At 36.7% G+C, this 22,582-nt stretch overlaps 1 protein-coding gene across 1 annotated transcript in view; it reads left to right on the forward strand.

Annotated features, from left to right (window-relative positions):
• Positions 1–771: 771 nt before the first annotated feature.
• Positions 772–22,582, forward strand: part of LOC115850767 (lithostathine-like) — a 43,396-nt gene continuing 21,585 nt past the window's right edge. The window contains exon 1 of the mRNA XM_060309520.1: positions 772–898. The gene's annotated coding sequence lies outside the window, so the exon portion shown is untranslated. The remainder of the gene's footprint in view (positions 899–22,582) is intronic.

Consider the following 22,582-nt stretch of genomic DNA (forward strand, 5'->3'; position numbering starts at 1 on the left):
CAGGAAATGTAGGCACACCCTGGGGAAGGAGGGAAGGGGAGAAGACAAAATACCAATAATATAAGTCTTTTTCAATCTATTGATTTAACCTAATCTGGTCCTGAAAGACAGAATTTAGGGGAGGAGTCGGGTCAATATTCACTCAAGATTTGGGGACCTTCTGGAGGAGAGAGTCTCAAGATCCAAGAAACTTCTTCCCTGAGAGTGAATCGAAAATAGTGTGTGAAAGGACATCTGAAAGGCAGGGTCTGCTGGAGGGTCACTCGGTAAACAGAGTAAAGTTGCTATTTTCCTAAAAGATGGGTTGCAGTACTATCTTTGAATCTCATGTTTTGAATCCTCTGGATTCAGTGGAATTTTGGGGGGAAGATTCCCCTAGTCCAACCCACTCCCTGATTCCTTCCAGGTGTGCTCTCTCTTGCCTGTACTCCTTTTGCCAGAGGTAAGATGTTTTTATTCTTATTCCAAGACAGGAAGGTTAATTTGAAGGCCGTGACAGTGGCGGGAGCAAAGTGAGGGAAAGAGAAGAGAGCAATGTCATTAAAACCCTGGAACCTTTATAGAATCATGAAGGGGCAAAGCAGCCAATGTTTTTTGTTCAGAAGAGGAACCAATTTTCTAATCTGAGAGAATCTGCAGGTTTCCATAGATCTTAGAAACTTGGCTGGTGGAGGTGGATGCATTTAGGTCTGGGAGAGAAAAATCAGCCTGTGTTGAATTTAAAACTCTTTCAGTGGTTGCTTCTTCCCTGTCATAGGACAGCTTATTTGGAGCCCGATGGTGTGGGGAGCAGTCAGTCTGAAGCTGGCAAGTGTGGACTACCAGCTGTTATCACTACATAAGAAGATGCAGAGAGTGGCTAGGATCCACTGAAAAGATCTCCTGCTTCTCTTTCTTGGTGAGCATTCTTGAGTTTCTCCTCAAGGGACAGCTGGCACTGCTGGGATGGAAAAACAGATTGTCTATGTGATGTGCAGAGCTCAGATGATGCTTGTGGTGGGGGTGGAGGGGTGTCCAGGGTGCCAGTACTCTACGTGGTGACATGCCACATTTAGTAAGCTGCCTGCATGTGCATATTTTTTTTAATTAGCAGTTTTTCTAAGTTACAAGCATATGCTTTGTCACAGTTTGCTGTTTAAATGGTAAGCTACTATGTTCTTTAGTGAGATCTCAAGGCTTATTTGAGTGAGATTTGCTTAGCATCAGCAGCACAGCACCACATGTCATGCCCTGACTTTCCTGCACATGTCCCAGGCCCCCTCTCGCCAGAACCCTGCCTCTTGCATCCTCCAAATATGCAACCTGGGAAGACACAAAGGGCATGTAAGTGTAGATTCTGCTTTGAACTCCGCTATGAGAATGGAGTAAGCAAATGGTCCAGAGAATGCTCAGGGACAAAGAGTGAATGACACTTATCCAGAATCAAGGACATGTTCTGTTAAATTCTGGTAAGAAATGCAGTGGAAGCCAGAAGCTCACAACGGCGTGGGTAACAAAGACTTAGAAAAATCTGGGGGTAAATATAAACAGAGACACAGAATAGAACAAGAATGTCACCAACAAGAATAGCACTTGAAGCTGAATTGAAAAGTTTCTGAGGTAGTGGCTCCTTGCCTATGCTCCTAGACTGCCAGGCTCCCAGCGATGTGACCACCAGTTCTCCAAGATGACCTGTCATTCCACTTGCCTCTTCAGAACCCAAGTTTTATAATGTTCTGTACTTGGCTTATTCTGGGGATTCCCCAGAACATACTTGCATGTTATCCTAGGAGGGCTCACCTGGATCTTCAGGAATTTTCCATCTAGTTCAAAGCTTTACTGGAGTTAGAGCTATAAGTAAGGTTTTTCTTGTTTTTTTTTTTTCTCTTCTGAAAAATTTAGGCTAAGATGATACTGTGGCTTTCTCTAAGGGCAGAACATAAATGAGGAGGCAGAAGCTTGTCCTTTTTCTATCCTTCACTACAATCGAATACTTAATGTATCACAACACGCCTTCTTGATATACCTGAAGAGACTCCCCTACCCTTCCTTCACATCCCTAAACCTTTGCTATCACTAATCTGTTCATTAATCTGTTCATGAATCGTTTATAAATGGAGTCAACTAATACGTATCGTTTCAATATTGGATTTTTCATTTGCATGGTTTCCTGGTGGTTCTCCAAATTTTTGTGTTTTTTAACAGTTTATTCCCTTAGAGACAACCTTGTAGTTCTGGATTGCAGTAATGGTACATACACACACAAATATTTAAAATAATAATTTAAAATAATAATTATTATTATTTAAAATAATTTAAAATGATAGTAATACACACGCATATATTGTCACATATTTTTCATTTACATTCTATTAATATGGTGAATTATACTGATACATTTTTCTTTTTCTTTTTCTTTTTTTTTTCTGGTATACAGGCCTCTCACTGTTGTGGCCTCTCCCATTGTGGAGCACAGGCTCCAGACGTGCAGGCTCAGCGGCCATGGCTCACGGGCCCAGCCGCTCCGCGGCATGTGGGATCCTCCCAGACCGGGGCACGAACCCCTGTCCCCTGCATTGGCAGGCGGACTCTCAAACACTGCGCCACCAGGGAAGCCCTATACTGATACTTTGCATGATAAAACAGACCTTATTTCTGAGGTAAATAATCCTTGACCATGATGTTTTATTCTTTAATATATTGTTTTATTCAATTTGTTAAATTTTGATAGGAAGCTTGTTATCTTTGTTAATAAGGATTAGTTCTGCTTAGTTGTTTAAATATAATTTTCTGGTTTGCATATCAGGATAAAGTTGGTCTTATAAAATGGCTGGGAAATCCTCTTTTATGTTTCGTTTTCTGAAAAAAATTACACAGGATTGACATTGATTCTTCCTTAAATATTTGGTAGCTTTCACTAGTGAAGTAAATTGGTCACAAAGTTGTCTTCATGGGAATGCTTGAATGAGCTTTTTAGTTGTGTCTTTCAAGGAACTTGACATTGGTACATGTCTCTGTGCTCTTGAAAATAATGTGTATCCCTCTCTCAATGGGTATAGGAGATAATAAAAGTCTTTTAAGACACGTTTATTTCAGAAGGTTGGTTATTGACTTTTGCTCTTATCTGGATTATTTCCTTTCTTCTCCTGATATTGGGTTTAGCTTAGTTTCCTAGGTAAAAAAAACTCAGTCATTGATTTGAGACCTCTCCTCTTCTCTAATGTAGGTATTCAATGCAGTAGATCCCCCTCTGAACCCTGCTAAACATATATTCCAGAAAAGTAAAAACTTATTTTCACAGAGAAACTTGTAAAGAAGGGTTTATATCAGCTTTATTGGTAATAGCACAAAACTGGATGCTATCCAAATATCCATCAAAAGGTGAGTGGTTAAAAAAACTGTGGTTTTTCCACACCACAAATACTACTCAGCAAGAAAAGGGAAAAACTATTAAAAATCACAATAATTTGGATAGAAAAACTACAAGGTTCTAACAAATTCATTTAAGTTCCTCCCCATGAGAATTTGTAGGATCGTCTTCGTCTAAATGTTTCAGTAAAGGACAAACCTACAAAATCTTTACTCATAGCTCTGACTCCAGTAAAGCTTTGAACTGGTTGGAAAATTGCTGAAGATCCAGGTGACCCCTCCTGGGGAAGATGCATGCATGTTCTGGGGAATCCCCAGAATATGCCAAGTAGGAGATTTTATAAAAACTTGGGTTTTATAGTTGTACCTTTACTTATTTGTAGTTACTTTCTCCCACAGAGAGAAAACTGGCTCTCCATATCTACAATATGTTAACTTATTTATCCAACTCTAGTATATATATACTGGACTTTCAGATTGCTATTCTAGATCCCTGTGAGAAACGAACTTACCTACTGGAGTACAGTGTATACAGTTCTTTTTTTGTCTTTAGCATGTATAAGTATCCAGCTAACATATTGTCTGCAGTTCATTTTCCCCACCCTCTTCTGTATGGTTATTTGCTTCATTGTAAGGAGTTACATGCATTTGCTTTCATGTGCATTCTACCTTGGTTTCTTTCCAGTTTTATCAAAATATCACATGGTATATCTCAAATATAAACAATTTTTATATTTGAGTATACCTAAATAAAGATAAGGGAAAAAACAGCAGAAAAAGAAGATCAATAATGTATAGTCTTTTAAGAAATGATGCCCAAACAGTAGTAGTCCATTCTCAAAATATATTAACTTTGCCCTATACTCACATCTTATTAAAAATTAACTCAAATTGGAATGTAGATCTAAATATAAAGTGTAAAAGCTTAAGAGTTGGAAAAGAAAACATAGAGATAAACTTGTGAACATGAGTTAAGCAAAGATAGAAAAAAAAAAACAAATACAAAGTACATAGGAACAGTTCACACTGCAGGGCATGTGTAGTGTCTCTGTGCACAGCCCGCCTCCAACTTGAGTTGAGTGTCCTGTGAGGAGCTTCAGCGCATGTTCCGAGCTGAGGTGTCAGCTCAGCCATTTCACGAGGAACTCTGGTCTGAAGGGCCGGGGGCAAGGCCCCTGCACAGGGCTCACTATGAGCAAGTGAAACAGACTAAGCACAAAGAGAAAGAAGTGGATGGGCTAGGCCTTAAGTGACGTTGCCAGATTTATGTCCTTTCCAGATGAAATGTGGATCCTCTAGCAACAGGACGTGTGAGGAGAGGGGACCTTCAAGATGGCAGTGGAGTAAGAAATGGAGATCAATTCCCTCGCCACCAATACCTCAAAAATACATCTACATGTGGAACAACTCCTACAGAACACCTACTGAATGCTGGCAGAAGACCTCAGACTTCCCAAAAGCCGTATGGCTGACAGGGTCTTGGTGCTCCGGCTGAATGTCAGGCCTGAGCCTCTGAGGTGGGAGAGCTAAGTTCAGGATAATGGGCCACCAGAGAACTCCTGGCCCCACATAATATCAATCGGCAAGAGCTCTCCAAGCGATCGCTGTCTCAAAGCTAAGACCCAGTTCCACTCAATGACCAACAAGCTCCAGTGCTGGATAACCCATGCCAAACAAGTACCAAGACAGGAACACAGCCACACCCACTAGCAGAGAGGCTGCCTAAAATCATTATAAGATCACAGAGACACCAAAACACACCACCAGATGTGGTCCTGCCCACTAGAAACAATAGACACAGCCTCATCCAACAGAATACAGGTACCAGTCCCCTCCACCAGAAAACCTACACCACCCTCTGAAGCAACATTACCCACTGGGGGAAGACACCAAAAACAACGGGAACTATGAACCCACAGCCTGCAAGAAGGAGAGGCCAAACACAGTAAGTTAAGCAAAATGAGAAGACAGAAATATGCATCAGATGAAGGAGCAAGGTAAAAACCCACCAGATCAAACAAATGAAGAGGAAATAGGCAGTCTACCTAAAAAAGAATTCAGAGTAACATTGGTAAAGATGATCCAAATTCTCGGAAATAGAATGGAGAAAATACTAGAAATGTTTCATAAGGACCTAAAAGAACTAAAGAGCAAACAAACAATGATGCACAACACAATAAATGAAATTAAAAATTCTCTAGAAGGAATCAATAGCAGAATAATTGTGTCAGAAGAACAGATAAATGACCTGGAAGATAAAATAATGGAAATAACTACTGAAGAGTAGAACAAAAAAAAAAAGAATGAAAAGAATTGAGGATGGTTTCAGAGACTTCTGGGACAACATTAAACACACCAACATTTGAATTATAAGGGTCCTAGAAGAAGAAGGGAAAAAGAAAGGGACTGAGAAAATATTTCAAGAGATTAAAGTTGAAAACTTCCCTAATATGGGAAAGGAAATAGTCAATCAAGTGCAGGAAGTGCAAAGAGTCCAATACAGGATAAAGCCAAGGAGAAACACACCAAGACACATAGTAATCAAACTATCAAAAATTAAACACAAAGAAAAAATATTGAAAGTAGCAAGGGAAAAGCAACAAATAACACACAAGGGAATCCCCATAAGGTTAACAGCTGATATTTCAGCAGAAACTCTGCAAGACAGAAGAGAGTGGCAGCATATATATAAAGTGATGAAAGGGAAAAAAACCTACAACAAAGATTACTCTAACCAGCAAGGACTTCATGCAGATTCGATGGAGAAACTAAAGCCTTTCAGACAAGCAAAAGCTAAGAGAATTCAGCACCACCAAGCCAGCTTTACAACAAATGCTACAGGAACTTCTCAAGGCAGGAAACACAAGAGAAGTAAAGACCTTCAGTAACAAACACAAAACAATTAAGAACATGGTAATGGGAAAATACATATCGAAAATTACCTTAAATGTAAATGGATTAAATGCTCCAACCAAAAGACAGGGACTGGCTGAATGGATACAAAAACAAGACCTGTAGGTATGTTGTCTAAAAGAGATCCACTTCAGACCTAGGTAAACATACAGACTGAAAGTGAGGGGATGGAAAAAGATATTCCATGCAAATGGAAATCAAAGCAAAGTTTGAGTAGCAATTCTCATATCAGAAAAAATAGACTTTAAAATAAAGACTATTACAAGAGAACAAGAAGGACCCTACATAATGATCAAGGGATGAATCCAAGAAGATACAATTGTAAATATTTATGCACCGAACATAGGAGCACCTCAATATATAAGGCAAATGCTAACAGGCATTAAAGGGGAAATCGACAGTAACACAATAATAGTAGGGGATATTAATAACCTACTTTCACCAATGCACAGATCAATGAAAATAAAAATAACTAAGAAAACACAAGCTTTAAATGCAACATTAAACAAGATGGATTTAATTGGTATTTATAGAACATTCCATCCAAGAACAACAGAATACGTTTTCTTTCAGGTGTTCATGGAACATTCTCCAGGATAGATCATATCTTGGGTCACAAATCAAGCCTTGGTAAATTTAAGAAAATTGGAATTGTATCAAGTATCTTTTCTGACCACAAAGCTATGAGACAAGATATCAATTACATGAAAAAACCTGTAAAGAATACAAGCACATGGAGGCTAAATAATACACTATTAAATAACCAAGCGATCACTGAAGAAATCAAAGAGGAAATCAAAAAATACTTAGAAACAAAGGACAATGAAAACACGACAATGCAAAACCTATGGGATGCAGCAAAAGCAGTTTTAAGAGGGAAGTTTACAGCAATACAATCCTACTTCAAGAAACAAGAAAAATCTCAAATGAATAACCTAAACTTATAACTAAAGCAATTAGAAGAAGAAGAAAAAAAAAAAAAAACCCAAAGTTGGCAGAAGATAAGAAATCATAAAGATCAGATCAGAAATAAATGAAAAAAAAATGAAGGAAACAATAGCAAAAATGAATACAACTAAAAGCTGTTTCCTTGAGAAGGTAAAAAAAATTGATAAACCATTAGCCAGATTCATCAAGAAAAAAAGGGAGAAGACTCAAATCAATAGTGTTAGAAATGAAAAAGGACAAGTAAAAACTGATACTGTAGAAATACAAAGGATCATGAGAGATCACTACAAGCAACTATATTCCAATAAAATGGACAACCTGGAAGAAAAAGACAAATTCTTAGAAAAGCACAACCTCCTAAGACTGAACCAGGAAGAAACAGAAAAGATAAATAGACCTATCACAAGCACTGAAATTGAAACTGTGATTAAAAATCTTCCAACAAAAAAGAGCCTAGGACAAGATGGCTTCACAGGTGAATTCTATCAAGCATTTACAAAAGAGCTAACACCTATTATTCTCAAGCTCTTTCAAAATATAGCAGTGGGAGGAACACTCCCAAACTCATTCCATGAGGCCACCATCATCCTGATACCAAAACCAGACAAAGATGTCACAAAAAAAGAAAACTAGTGGCCAATATCACTGATGAGCATAGATCCAAAATGCTCAACAAAATAATAACAAACAGAATCCAACAGCATATTAAAAAAATACTCCACCATGATCAAGTGGGGTTTATTCCAGGAATGCAAAGATTCTTCAATATACGCAAATCAATCAATGTGATACACCATATTAACAAATTGAAGGATAAAAAACATATGATCATCTCAATAGATTCAGAAAACCTTTGACAGAATTCAACACCCATTTATGATAAAAATTCTCCAGAAAGTAGGCATAGGGGGAACTTACCTCAACATAATAAAGACCATATGTGACAAACCCTCAGCCCACATCGTTCTCATGTTGAAAACTGAAAACCTTTCCATGAAGATCAAGAACAAGACAAGGTTGCCCACTCCCACCACTAGTATGCAGCATAGTTTTGGAAGTTTTAGCCACAGCAATCAGAGAAGAAAAAGAAATAAAAGGAATACAAATTGGAAAAGAAGAAGTAAAACTGTCACTGTCTGCAGATGACATGATACTATACATACAGAATCTTAAAGACTCTACCAGAAAACTACTAGAGCTTATCAATGAATTTTGTAAGGTTGCAGGTTACAAAATTAATGCACAGAAATCTCTTGCATTCCTATACACTAATGATGAAAAATCCGAAAGAGAAATTAAGGAAACACTCCAATTTACCACTGTAAAAAAAAGAATAAAATACCTAGGAATAAACCTACCTAAGGAGACTAAAGACCTGCATGCAGAAAACTATAAGACTGATGAAAGAAATGAAAGATGATACAAACAGATGGAGAGATATACCATGTTCTTGGATTGGAAGAATCAACATTGTGAAAATGACTATACTACCCAAAGCAACCTACAGAGTCAGTGCAATCTCTATCAAACTACCAATGGCATTTTTTCACAGAACTAGAACCAAAAATTTCACACTTTGTATGAAAGCACAAAAGATGCAGAATAGCCAAAGCAATATTGAGAACAAAAAACAGAGCTGGAGGAATCAGGCTTCCTGGCTTCAGATGACACTAAAAAACTACAGTAATCAAGGCAGTATGGTACTGGCACAGAAACAGAAATATAGATCAATGGAACAGGATAGAATACTCAGAGATAAACCCATGCACATACGGTCACCTTATCCTGGATAAAGGAGGCAAGAATATACAATGGAGAAAAGACAGCCTCTTCCATAAGTGGTGCTGGGAAAAGTGGAAACCTACATGTAAAAGAATGAAATTAGATCACTCCCTAACACCATACACAAAAATAAACTCAAAAAGGATTAAAGACCTAAATGTAAGGACAGGCAGTATAAAACTCTTAGAGGATAACATAGGCAGAACACTCTGTGACGTAAATCACAGCAAGACCCTTTTTGACCCACCTCCTAGAGAAATGGAAATCAAAACAAAAATAAACAAATTGGACCTAATGAAACTTAAAAGATTTTCCACAAGAAAGGAAACCATAAACAAGACGAAAAGACAACCCTCAGAATGAAGCAACTGACAAAGCATTAATGTCCAAAATATACAAGCAGCTCATGCAGCTCAATATTAAAAAAGCAAACAATCCAATCCACAAATTGGCAGAAGGGCTTCCCTGGTGGCGCAGTGGTTGAGAATCTGCCTGCCAATGCAGGGGACACAGGTTCGAGGTCTGGTCTGGGAAGATCCCACATGCCGCGGAGCAACTAGCCCTGTGAGCCAAGAAGACCAAAATATACATTTCTCCAAAGAAGATATACAGATCACCAACAAACACATGAAAGGATGCTCAACATCACTAATCATTAGAGAAATGCAAATCAATACTACAATGAGGTATCAACTCACAGCAGTCAGAATGGCAATTATCAAAAAATCTACAAACAATAAATGCTGGAGAGGGTGTGGAGAAAAGGGAACGCTCCTACACTGTTTTGGGAATGGAAAATGATATAGCCACTATGGAGAACAGTATAGAAATTCTTTAAAAAAATAAAAATAGAACTACCGTATGAACCAGCAATCCCACTACTGAGCATATATCCTGAAAAAAACATTATTCAAAGAGAGTCATGTACCACAAGTCTCACTGCAGCACTATTTACAATATCGAGGACTGGGAAGCAACCTAAATGTCCATCGACAGATGAATGGATAAAGAAGATGTGGCACATATATACAATCGAATATTGCTCAGGCATAAGAAGAAACAAAATTGAGTTATTTGTAGTGAGGTGAATGGACATAGAGTCTGTCATACAGAATGAAGTAAGTCAGAAAGAGAAAATCAAATGCCATATGCTAACACATATACACGGAAACTATAAAAAAACAAAAAGGTTGTGAAGAGCCTAGGGGCAGGACAGGAATAAAGATGCAGACTTAAGAGAGTGGATTTAAGGACACGGGGAGGGGGAAGAGTAAGCTCGGATGAAGTGAGAGAGTGGCATTGACACATATACAGTACCAAATGTAGAAGAGATAGCTAGTGGGAAGCTGCCGCACAGCACAGGGAGATCAGCTCTGTGCTTTGTGACCACCTAGAGGGGTGGGATAAGGAGGGTGGGAGGGAGATGCACGTGGCAGGGTATATGGGGATATAAGTATATGTATAGCTGTTTCACTATGTTATACAGCAGAAGCTAACACAAAAATGTAAAGGAATTATACTCCAATAAAGATGTTAAAAATAAATAAATAAAATAAAAGGTGTGAAGAGTGAAAGTAAAACTACATAAGAACAGAAATTGGTAAGATGAACTTGATAAAATGAAAAGATTTTGATCTTCATGAGACCCTATTAAAAATATGAAAAAGCAAGCCAGCAAATGAGAAAAAATATTTCTAAAATGTATATTCACAAACAAATTTTATCTAGAATATATAGAGAACTTTTACAACCTGATCATAATAAAGAACCCAATAGAAACAACCCAATGCAAAATGGGTAAAAGATTGAAACAGATATTTCCCCAGAAATATATGTAGATGGGAAATTAGGACATGAAACATTTCTCAAGAGCCTTCATTATTTAGAGAGGCAGATTAAATCACAATGAGTTCTGAGAACAGATAGGCTTCTTATATATAGGCTTCTTCTTATATAGGCTCCTTAGCTTGAATTCCCTACCTTTTGTGATAAGGGTGTCCTTCTACCTCCAGATGCAAGGAGTGTACCTTTCACATAAGAGATTCACTTCCTGCTTTCAAAGACACAGGGTCAGAGGGTCAGAGGAAAGAGGGTCAGAGTATGTCATTTGCTTTGGCCATTTCTTAAGTAACTTTAGTTCAATGTAATCAATATGTCAGTTGAGGCACATTTTGGGACAGACGATTCTGGACCCCAACAGTTCACTCTTCTGAAACTTCCCTAGAAGTTTTAAATATTAAAAACTGAGCTGGTGATGGCAGAGAGAGAGAACGGGTTAGTAGAGTCCTCTATTTCACTGAACCAGCTTCTCAGTTTTGAGAACAGTTCAGTTCAGTTCAGTTAAATTGTTATATTTCAATTCAGGAGGTGGTGATGCAAATGGCCTCCTAAAGCCAGGCCTAAGGTGCAAGCAACCTGGAATTTAATGAGAGTCATTTCTATGGAAACAAAAGAAAACAAAGGTTAATAATTGGAGCAGATTATAAACCATTTTCTGAGCCTAGATGTAGGGTTGAAGGTTGATTTTCCCAGTTTGAAATATCTCCGATGAAGTAATCAGGCTTGCAGGTAAATTTTCTATGTGGCTCATACAGCATACAGCAACAGACAGGAGGATTGTTTAAATTTGAGCAAGCTTGTGACCATTTCTCTGAAGTTTATATCAAATAGTCGAGCTTCAGTTTGCAGGGCTTCAGGAAAAGGGCAGTTTTAGTTCTCAGTGATTCCAGGTTTTTCAAAAGAGTCGGAAAAATGGTAACATTAGTTTAGAGAGCTGTAGTCAGTTATGGGAGAAAACTAGAAAAATTCAGTATCTAGTCCAATTTTCAGGTAAATAACAAAACTTCAGGGAAAAGTAATAGCACTAGAATCCAATATCTACAAGTGTGTATCATAGTTTAATTAAACATATTTTTCTCTCTAAAATCACCCTCATTTCTACCAAAAATAACCAAATTAAGACTAATTTGTTTGCAAAGTGTCTACATTCCAAATCTTGGCCTAAGTTCAGCAAAAATAGTGATTTGACCATATAGGCATCTGTAAATATGTTTTGCTGGAACTTTTTGTAAGGAATCTTCAGATTCAACTTTTAATAGCCTTTTAGGGCCAGTAAGTCACACTAAAGATTTGCCATCAGGTTTTCCTGTAATACCTCTAGACTTTGGCCAATTCCTCTCCTCTTGAGATCCCCAAAATATCCTGAGGTTCCAGGTAAGGCTGCTGGGAATCCTGTGAACAGGGTGTGAAGCTGTTTCTCTAAAGGGATATAGTGGCTCCATAAAGTCAACCTTAGTTCCTTCAAGGTGTCTGGTCATATCTGTCGATGCATGTCTCTCTCAAATATGACATTCCAGTCAAAGCCTTGGTAATACAATCAATGTTTCTTATTGTGTCCTGTTACAAAGGGAACAGATTCTTATTGAACTAATGCAAATAACTATATTGCCAAGAAAATAAGAATGCTCACTGAGAGCTTCTGAATTCTAGAAGGATTAAGTAGGGTGAAAAAGACAACTGTTTCATTCCTGCATACAACAGTATAATGTACTAAACTACTGTAAATCTTTTTTTAAATATATTTATATTTATTTACTTATTTATTTATTTATTGTTGACTGTGTTGGGTCTTCATTGCTGTGTGTGGGATTTCTCTACTTGCGGAGTGGGGGCTACTCTTCCTTGTCACGCATGAACTTCTCATTGCCGTGGCTTCTCTTGTGGTGGAGCTTGGGCTTTAAGCACAAGGGTTTCAGTAGTTGTGGCATGTGGGCTCAGTAGTTGTGGCTCACAGGCTCTAGAGCGCAGGCTCAGTAGTTGTGCCACACGGCCTTAGTTGCTCTGCGGCTTGTGGGATCTTCCTGGACCAAGGGCTCGAACCCATGTCCCCTGCATTGGCAGGCAAATTCTTAACCACTGTGCCACCAGGGAAGTCCTAACCTACTGTAAATCTTTAAAAAAGTTTCCTTGTATCTGGGAAACAAAAGATTAAAAAATAAGTAGTATTTTAGACAAAAAATCATATAAAATTATAATCACATTCATCAGTTCATTCAATCCCATGTGATTAACTCTTGTTCTTTATTAGTCCACTTTTCCATTAGTCCTGTTGACCTTGCCTGATAATTGAGGGTGACAGAGACAGTGATAATCCCCAGAAGTTTGTAAGTTTGTTGTTAAGGCTCATAGAATTTGCCCAGTGAATTGAGTGCCTTGATCACTGGAGACTGTGGAAGGTAGGCCCCAAGGGGAAAACACATTTCCTTTTTAACAGTTTCTTTACTATTGTGGGTGCATCAGCTTTGAAGCAAAGGAAGGATTCAATCCATCCAGAAAACATACATACAATACCAAGAACATCTTGATGGCCCATATTAAGTGGTAGTTGAATGAACTAACAGTTGCAGGTATTCGAAGGGTCCGGAGAAAGGAGGTCTAAAGCCACTGAGGACAGAAATATTTTTTCCCAGGGTTATGAACCCAACAGGTAAGACATTTCAGGTAGACTGTTCTCACAATTTTATAGAAATTTTCCTGCCAATGTCTATTTATGACTTAAGTAATTGTAACTGCACTATGGTGGATGAAGAAGTACAAGAAAAAGTAAACAAAAAAATAAAAAATGAGGTTTGCTAGAAAGCCAGGAAGAGCCAAGTGGTTGTCTAGGTTTCCTATAGCCCTGGCTGTCTGATTAATTTACAGCTATTGTTTATCCATCTTACTTTCTTTGATTCAGGAGCAGACTGTTGCCATGTTACGAGCACATTAGGATGGCAAAAGTCTGGCAATAAGGGGTAATTTTTTTTTTTTCTTTCTCAGGAGGAGAATGGACTTCATCCACATTTGCCACAAAATTTACAGATTCTGTTGCTGCTGCTTTTTCATGAAAGTCAGTTAGGGCATTTCTCTGACACTAAGATACAGGAATTTTATGTAATTTCTGAGTACACCTATAATACATATCTATACAGACACGACATAAAGAAGGCTTAATGTTACTTCTTATTTGACAATGCATTCCATGGAATTTTACATATCAAATGTACTTAATTAGTTTGATATCTCTCTTTTCATAAAGAGAGAATGAACAAATTTTTTAGATATTTCAGTGACCCTCTAAAATATTTCATATCTCAGAGTTAGTTCTAAGTCACAAAGACTTCATTTAGAATTAGATTTTTGAGAATTTTGTAAAAAATATAAAAAAATTAAAAATATCCAATAGGTGACTGTGAAACAAATCATAGTCATCTATTTAACCAAAATAAAAATTAAAGACATCATAGGCAAATATAGAATATAATTCTAAGCAAAATTTAGCTCTTTTCATATTGAGAGGACTTACATAAGTAATCAAAGACCTGTTAAAGATAACATATAACATAAGTGATTATTTTGACAAGACATAAGATTTTTTTTCTAGGTAAATTTTTTAAGATAAAAAAAAAAAACTTTCAGAATCTCTTATTATCAAGAGCAGACCAAAAACAAAACCAAAACGAAACAAATCTTTGTCCTTTCAACAAAGAGAGAAAAGTAAATTCCAATTTTATATCAGCTTAATTTTGATATTAAAACTAATTTACTTAATTAAATTGATTCCAATCTTATCCAGTCCTGACCACACATAAAATTTCTTTCCAAATATTCGTTTATTTACAAATATTTTACAATTTTCTATATCCATGTTAGTTTGTTCCTGGTTTCCTTTCCCATTTAGAAATAACTAACTTTGGGACAAATTCATTTACTTTTTTCTAAACAAAAAAATCTCTATATTTTAAACCTTTTCTTATCACCAAATGCATTCTTTCCCAATTATTATATCTGGTAGCTTTAACCACATATATTGATTAGAATACTTAATTATTTGAAATCTTATTTTGTTCAGTGAAAATACAGAAGCAAGCAATTGTAAACTGCATTAACATTTTGTGGCTTGACTTAGACATATATTATATAATATTTAGAAACATAAGCTACTTCAAAGTACAAACTTTCAATAAAGCACAAAATTTATTTACTATAGATCCAAACATAGTTAGTTTCTCTGTACTAAGAGGTCAAATGTAGGTAGAAACTTAGACTTATTTAGCAATTAATATTTTAGTAATTTATCTCATTAGGAAAGGACATTCAATGAATTCCCAATATTTAATTTAACTTAGGAAAACTCTAAGAATGTAAATTACCAAAGAGATTTAGGAAACTACTCAAGTAGACATTTCTTTTTTTTTTTCTTTTTTAAATTTAAATACAGTTGATTTACAATACGGTCTTAATTTCAGGTATACAGCAAAGTGATTCAGTTATACGTATATGTGTTCTTTTTCAGGTTCTTTTCCATTATAGGTTACTGCAAGATATAGAACATAGTTCCCTGTGCTATAATGTTGTTTCTCTATTTCATATATAGTAGTGTGTATCTGTTAATCCCGAACTCCTAATTTATACCCCCTCCCAGACCTTCCCTTTGCTAACCATAAGATTGTTTTCTATATCTGTGAGTCTGTTTCTGTTTTGTAAGTAAGTTCATTTGTATCATTATTTAGATTCTACAAATAAGTGGTATTCTGTGACATTTGTCTTTCTCTGTCTGAATTACTTCACTTAGTATTATAATCTCTAGGTCCATCCATATTGCTGAAAATGGCATCATTTCATTCTTTTTTATGGTGGACTAATATTCCATTGTATATATGTACCACATCTTCTTTATCCAGTCATCTGTCGATGGACATTTAGGTTGCCTCCATGTCTTGGCCATCATGAATAGTGCTACTATGAAGATTGGGGTGCATGTATCTATTCAAATTAGAGTTTTCCTCTTTTCCAGATACATGCCGGGGTGTGGGATTGCTGGATCATATGATAACCCAATTTTTACATTTTTAAGGAACCTCCATACTGTTCCACATAGTGGCTGTACCTATTTACATTCCCACCCACAGTGTAGGAGGTTTCCCTTTTTCCCACACCCTTTCTAGCATTTGCTAATTGTAGACTTTTTGATGATGGCTGTTCTGACAGGTGTGAGGTGTCATTGTAGCTTTGATTTGCATTTCTCTGATTGTTAGTGATGTTGAGCATCTTTTCATGTGCCTATTGGCTATATGTATGGTATTCTTTGGAGAAATGTCTATGTAGGTCTTCTTCCCATTTTTTGATTGGGTAATTTCTTTTTCTGATATTGGGTTGTATGAGCTGTTTTTATAGTTTGCAAATTAAGCCCTTGTCAGGCACATCATTTGCAAATGTTTTCTCCCAGATCGTAGGTTGTATTTTTATTTAGTTTATGGTTTCCTTTGCTGTGAAAAAGCTTATAAGTTTGATTAGATCCCATTTGTTGACTTTTGTTTTTATTTCTTTTGCCTTGGGAGACTGACCTAACAAAACATTGCTATGATTTACATCAGAGAATGTTTTGCCTATGTTCTCTTCTAACAGTTTTACAATGCCATGTCTTATATTAAGTGTTTAAGCCATTTTGAGTTTTTGTATGTAGTTTGAGGGAGTGTTCTAACTTCCAGCTTTCTCACCTCCACTTCCTGAAGAGACTCTCTTCTCTCCATTGTTTATTCTTGCCTCCTTTGTCAAAGATTAATTTACCGTAGGTTTGTGGGTTTTTGTCTGGGTTTGCTATACTGTTCCTTTGATCTATATGTCTATTTTTGTGCCAATACCACACTGTTTTGACTATAGCTATAGTGTTGTAGTATTGTCTGAAGCTTGGGACAGTTATGCCTCCAGCTTTAGTCTTTTTCCTCAGGATTGATTTGGCAATTCTGTGCCTTTTGTGGCTCCATATAAATTTTAGGTTTATTTGTTCTAGTTCTATGGAAAAGGTCATGGGTAATTTTATAGGTATCCCATTAAATCTGTAGATCATTTTAGATAGCATGGCAATTTTAACAACATTAATTCTTCCAATCCAAAAGCATGAGATATCTTTCCATTTTTTTTTGAATCATTAATTTCCTCCATAAATGTTTATAGTTCTAAGCATGTAAGTCTTTCTCTTCCTTGGTCAGGTTTATTCCTAAATATTTTTTTGATACGTTTTAAAAGAGATTTTTTTTTTCTTTCTCTTCCTGGTATTTCACTGTGAGTGTAAAGAAATGAAACAGATTTCTGTATGTTAATCTTGTATCCTGCTACCTTTCTGAAGTTGTTTTTCAGTTCTAATTGTTTTGTGTGGAGTCTTTAGGGTTCTCTCTGTAAAGTATCATGTCATCTGCATAAAATGACAATTTTACCTCTTCCCTTTCAATTTGGATAACTTTTATTTCTTTTTCATGTCCAATTGCTGTGGCTAGTACTCCCAATACTACGTTGAATAGAAGTAGTGAGAACAGGCATTCTTGTATTGTTCCAGATTTTAACAGGAAGGCTTTCAGCTTTTCACCAATGAATATTATGTTGGCTGTGTGTTTATCATAGATAGCTTTTTTTTTTTTTTTGGTGGTACGCAGGCCTCTCACTGTTGTGGCCTCTCCCATTGCGGAGCACAGGCTCCGGACATGCAAGCTCAGTGGCCATGGCTCACAGGCCTAGCTGCTCCGTGACATGTGGGATCTTCCCAGACCAGGGCACGAACCCGTGTCCCCTGCATCGGCAGGCGAACTCTAAACCACTGTGCCACCAGGGAAGCCCTATCATAGATAGCTTTTATTATGTTGAGATATGTTTCCTCTATACTCACTCTGGTGAAAGTTTGTATCATGAATGGATGTTGAATTTTATCAAATGCCTTTTCTGCATCTATTGAGATAATCATGTGGTTTTTGTCTATTCTTTTGTTGATGTGGTGTATATCAATGTTTGATTTGCCTATGTTGAAACAACCTTGTGACCCTGAGATGAATCCAATCTGATTATGGTTTACGATCCTTTTTATGTGTTGTTGGATTTGGTTTACAATATATTGTTGAGGATTTTTGCATCTATATTCATCAAAGATATTGCCCTATAATTTCCTTTATTGATAGTGTCTTTGTCTGGTTTTGGTATCAGGGTGATTGTGGCTTCATAGAATGACTTTGGGAGTGCTTCCTTCTCCTCAATCTTTTGGAAGAATTTGAGAAGGATCGGTGTAAGTTCTTCATTGTATGTTTGGTAGAGTTCCACAGTGAAATCATCTGGTACTGGACTTTTTTTTGCAGGGATTTTGTTTTTTTCTATTAGAGATTATATTTCACTTCTAGTCCTTGGTCTGTTCAACTTATTTATTTCTTCTTGATTCAGTTTTGGCGGGCTGTATGTTTCCCAAACTGTCCATTTCTTCTGATTGCCTTCCAGATCGACATTTCTAAGACAGTTATTTTTTAAAAGTTTACCTAAAAACTCTTATCTCTTACATCTATTTAATCTATTTGTTCTTAATAATTACACTTAGCTTACTCATAAACGTTTCTTGAGATATTAAAGAGATCAGTGATTATCTTGTTTTTTTGTTTGTTTTTCTGACAAACTTTGCAACAGAGACAAAATTAACCCCTTTGATAAGCAAACAAGGTAGAACAAAAGTTGTTTACCGACATTATATTTAATGCTAATTCTGAAGACATACCTGTATTTATTGAACCAAGAAGCTTAAAATTTGTTTTTATATACTAAAGATTATCTTAGATCTTGTGACTTGAAAAATATTTGGTTTAGTTTTTATTACATTTTTAAGATTTTTTATATAGGTGCTTGATTATTAAAGCCAATAAGTAGAGCTCTTTGTCAAATTAATTTTGGCAATCCCACCCAAAGGTAACATACACATATAGAAATATAGACAGACACAACCAGAGATCTCATAATTTTCATTTTAAAACTTTAGTCATGAATTAGAGTAAAAATCCACTATTTATAAATCAAAGACTATTCACTCACATGGCTGAAGATTTTTATTATATGTGGACAAGACTTTTAAGATCTGTATTTGTCCTTGACAAGCAATTTTAAGAAGACTGTAATTTAATAAACTTTGGGCAAGAGAGACTTTTTGACAGTTTGTGTTTTAACGGCCTGTATTTGTCCTTGACAAGCAATTTTAAGAAGACTGTAATTTAATAAACTTTGGGAAAGACAGACTTTTTGGCAGTTTGTGTTTTAAAGGCCTGTTTTCCTATTTTTTTTTTCTTTTTCTAGTTAGTTTAGTGTTCTACACATTCAGTTAATCCAGGCCCAGTCTTGGGCTATGCAGACTGTGTTTACATTTCAAATACATGGTAAGATTTATAACTTTAAGGAACACAGAACATAATGGAATTTTTCTCCTGGGAATTTTAGGATATATTTGCATATGATCATAAGTCTTAAGGTAATTACTATTAACCTTTTCTTAAATACTGGGCAATATTCCTCCAGTATCGTGATGTTTTACAATATCTACAAACATTTTGAGAGGAATAGCTGAGGCTTGAGACTGGTAAAGATACGTGGGCCTTGACTTGTTTCTAGACTTGTAATCCTGGTGTGAAAAAGATTTGCAAGAAAACGACACTTGTTTCTGTGAGCACTTGAATATTGGTCTCCAGCAGATTTCTCTCTTGCTTATTTGTAGGAGGGCCTCGGGAATGCTGAGGTGAAGGGGCGATTTTTAAGAAAGGGAATTTATGTTGAAGTTTTGTCGAATTTCTTTTATTTAATAAAGGATTCTTTAAGCCTAGTCATTAGTGTTATTTTTCATAAGTACCAATATGACACCTGTTATGATGAGAGCGCTGAAAACTTTGTTTCCTTTTAAATATAGCCAATTTAAAGGATCCATACTCTGGTCATTGATGAGTAGGATCATATATTAATTTCAAATAGTGACTCAGATCAATAAGCATTTTATTATGGCTTAACCAAAGAAGCAGGAGAAGTCTCACAAGTTAGTGTATAGCCCTCCCAAGATCTAGAGAGTTCACTTCTAGTATTAGTCTAACAAGCAATGAAGGTTGAGATGATAAAGGCCCCATAAGGACTGAGAACACTTATGACAAACTTCCCTAATTGCTGGTACAGCCAGACAAATGGAGTACTGCTTATGACTTCATGATTTCATGTCTTGGAAACCCAGCCAATTCCTTGGGCCACCAGATGCATCCCAGTAAATGAATGTTCCTGAAGGCAGAGACCAGCGAGAATGTTTTCACTGGACAGAAAGTTAAGCTCTCAGGATATAAAAGAAAGAATGAAAAACTTCACCTGTTCATAAAGGACCCAAAATAAAGTTTGTCTAAATGATGCCAGTTTGGTAAGAACCGTTAACTCACCTTTTTGTGAGATTGGCTCCAAGGGCCGACTTAGAGGGCCTATGCCTGTGTTCTGCCTTACGGTTCTTGCTCCTTATGGCAAACAACACAAGGGACGGAGACAAAGAAAAACTGTGACCATCTCTGGGAGGTTAAGGATTCCCAAGAGCTGCTCATCCAAGGAACTAGCTCCAGTAATATCTTCTCCTGCTTATCTAAATTCGACAGAGATAAAATGGGCTCTTAACACTTTCCCTTCCAGCAGACTTGGCAGGCAGAGATCCAGGAGGCTGACATGGAAAGGAAGAACTCTTACCTTCTGCAGGCCTTCGTCAGATGTCCCAGGACCTCTCATCTGCAGAAGACTTAGGGAGGGAAGCAGGGAACAGCCAGCCTTCTGCCTGTCTCACCAACTGTCTGAGAGGATGAAATTTCCTCTCAACTACTTTTGAGTTCTGTGGCTGGACTCAAAATAAAATTGACACAAGACAGATTAGCAGGAGAAAATGAAAGAAATTTTAATTCATGTACATGGAGGTCTCATAGAAATGGAAACTAAGAAGTAAACAAAGCAGACCATTTTTCTACTTTGAGAGAAAGGAGAAATGAATTTGTGAGGAATTGACAGAATAAAGAAACTTAGGCTTTGGGTACCTAATTAGTGAAGAATAGAGTTTGGGTCTGGAGTAGTAAATTAAGAAGTAACAAGGTTCGTTTATATATGCTTATCAATCTGAATTCCCTTTCTTTGCCATAAGGTGTCCGTCTACCTCCAGATGCAAGGAGGGCACCTGTCACATGAGATGTATTTCCTGCTTTCAGGGAGACAGAAAGGAAGGTCAGAGTGTCCCTCTTCCTTGGCCACTTCTTAAGTAACTTTAATTCAAAATAATCAGTATGTCACTGAGGCACATTTTAGGGTGTCCTACTCTGGACCCCAATAGCATCAAGTATACTGGACACCACCCATCTGCATATTTTGATAACTCTGGAGAATATGATCGAATCCCTTATTTATTGAAAAATAGAAGTATCTTTCCTTGGTTACTAACTCTTAAGAAAGCATAGCTATTTTTATTAAATGTAGAAAGAAATTGTACTAATAAACAAACACATATGAACCTACCATTCAGAAAAAAATCATTATCATTTCCATTCTTTGTTTACAATCTTCAGTCTCTATAAAAAGAAAAAAAAACTCATTATAAATTCTCCAGGCAAATACTATAGTAAGTTTCTCTATATTCTCTCATTACTTTTTAAACTACATGGGAATCAATCAATACATAACATATAGTATTAATCTATGTCCTTTAGAAGCACATATACATTTTATCAAGGAGTTTGTATTGTTCCTGCAACTGGCATTTTATTTTTCATTCAAAATTATGTTAAGATTTAGATTACTTGATTGAACTGTTGTTTAATATTCCATTATATTTTATTTATCCATTTTTCTCAATATACACATCCCTCTTTCTGTGGACATTTTGTTCAATTTCTTTCTTCCTAAATTTTCATTCTGTATTCACTTGTGTTCTTTAGATTCCAAATGGATATTCCTCAGTTATGCTTATAAGTATTCAGTTTCACCACCACATCTCAGAGGCAATTGACCTCAAACCAACAACTTCAGTGACCCTAGAAAGACAGCCTCCTCTCCAGTTATTTTGATCTTCCTTAATTATCAGCTCCCTACAGTTCCCACCTGCTTGGATATTTTGAGTGATGGCAGCTACTTATGCTCAAACATATTAAACATTTTGAAATGTTTGGCTCCTGAAGTGGGTCTTGAGAGCTTACTGTGCCTGAAGAGAAATGGAAGAACCTCCTAAAGCCACCAGAATTTGTGCTTAGTCATTTGGGTTTGGCCATCTCCTTACCACCCCTACCCATTTCTGACATCAAAGACAGGACTCCATATTTACAGAGAGTAGAAGGAAACCTACCAATTTACTATTGGAAGAAGCGGGGTAGATTAAGGAGGAAGATAACTTTGAATGAAATGTTAGCATCATCTTGGTCTAGGGCGCCACGTCCTGTGCCATAAGCAATGCATTGAATCACAAGCAACCAATCTTTGATAGAATTACCTTATCAAGATTCAGCCATTTTCTTTTTGTATAAACAACACAAATTGTGTGATTTATACTGAGGAATGCTGTTGGTGGTAAAGGCTTCTAAAATTCCCTCTGCAAATTCAGCCACCAACTTGAGAGTCATTTATTCTCACACTTTTCAAAGATATGTTTCCATATTTTAGAATGAAAACTGTGTTTCCTTCATGGGGGTCTCCTCCTGTCTGTGAAGTGGTCTTTGTAGAGGAATGCATGTGTTCAAAGGTGCAGAAACACTGTGAGGCC

Source organism: Globicephala melas, chromosome 12, assembly GCF_963455315.2.
Source record: "Globicephala melas chromosome 12, mGloMel1.2, whole genome shotgun sequence".
In the NCBI taxonomy this organism is placed as follows: Eukaryota; Metazoa; Chordata; class Mammalia; order Artiodactyla; family Delphinidae; genus Globicephala; species Globicephala melas.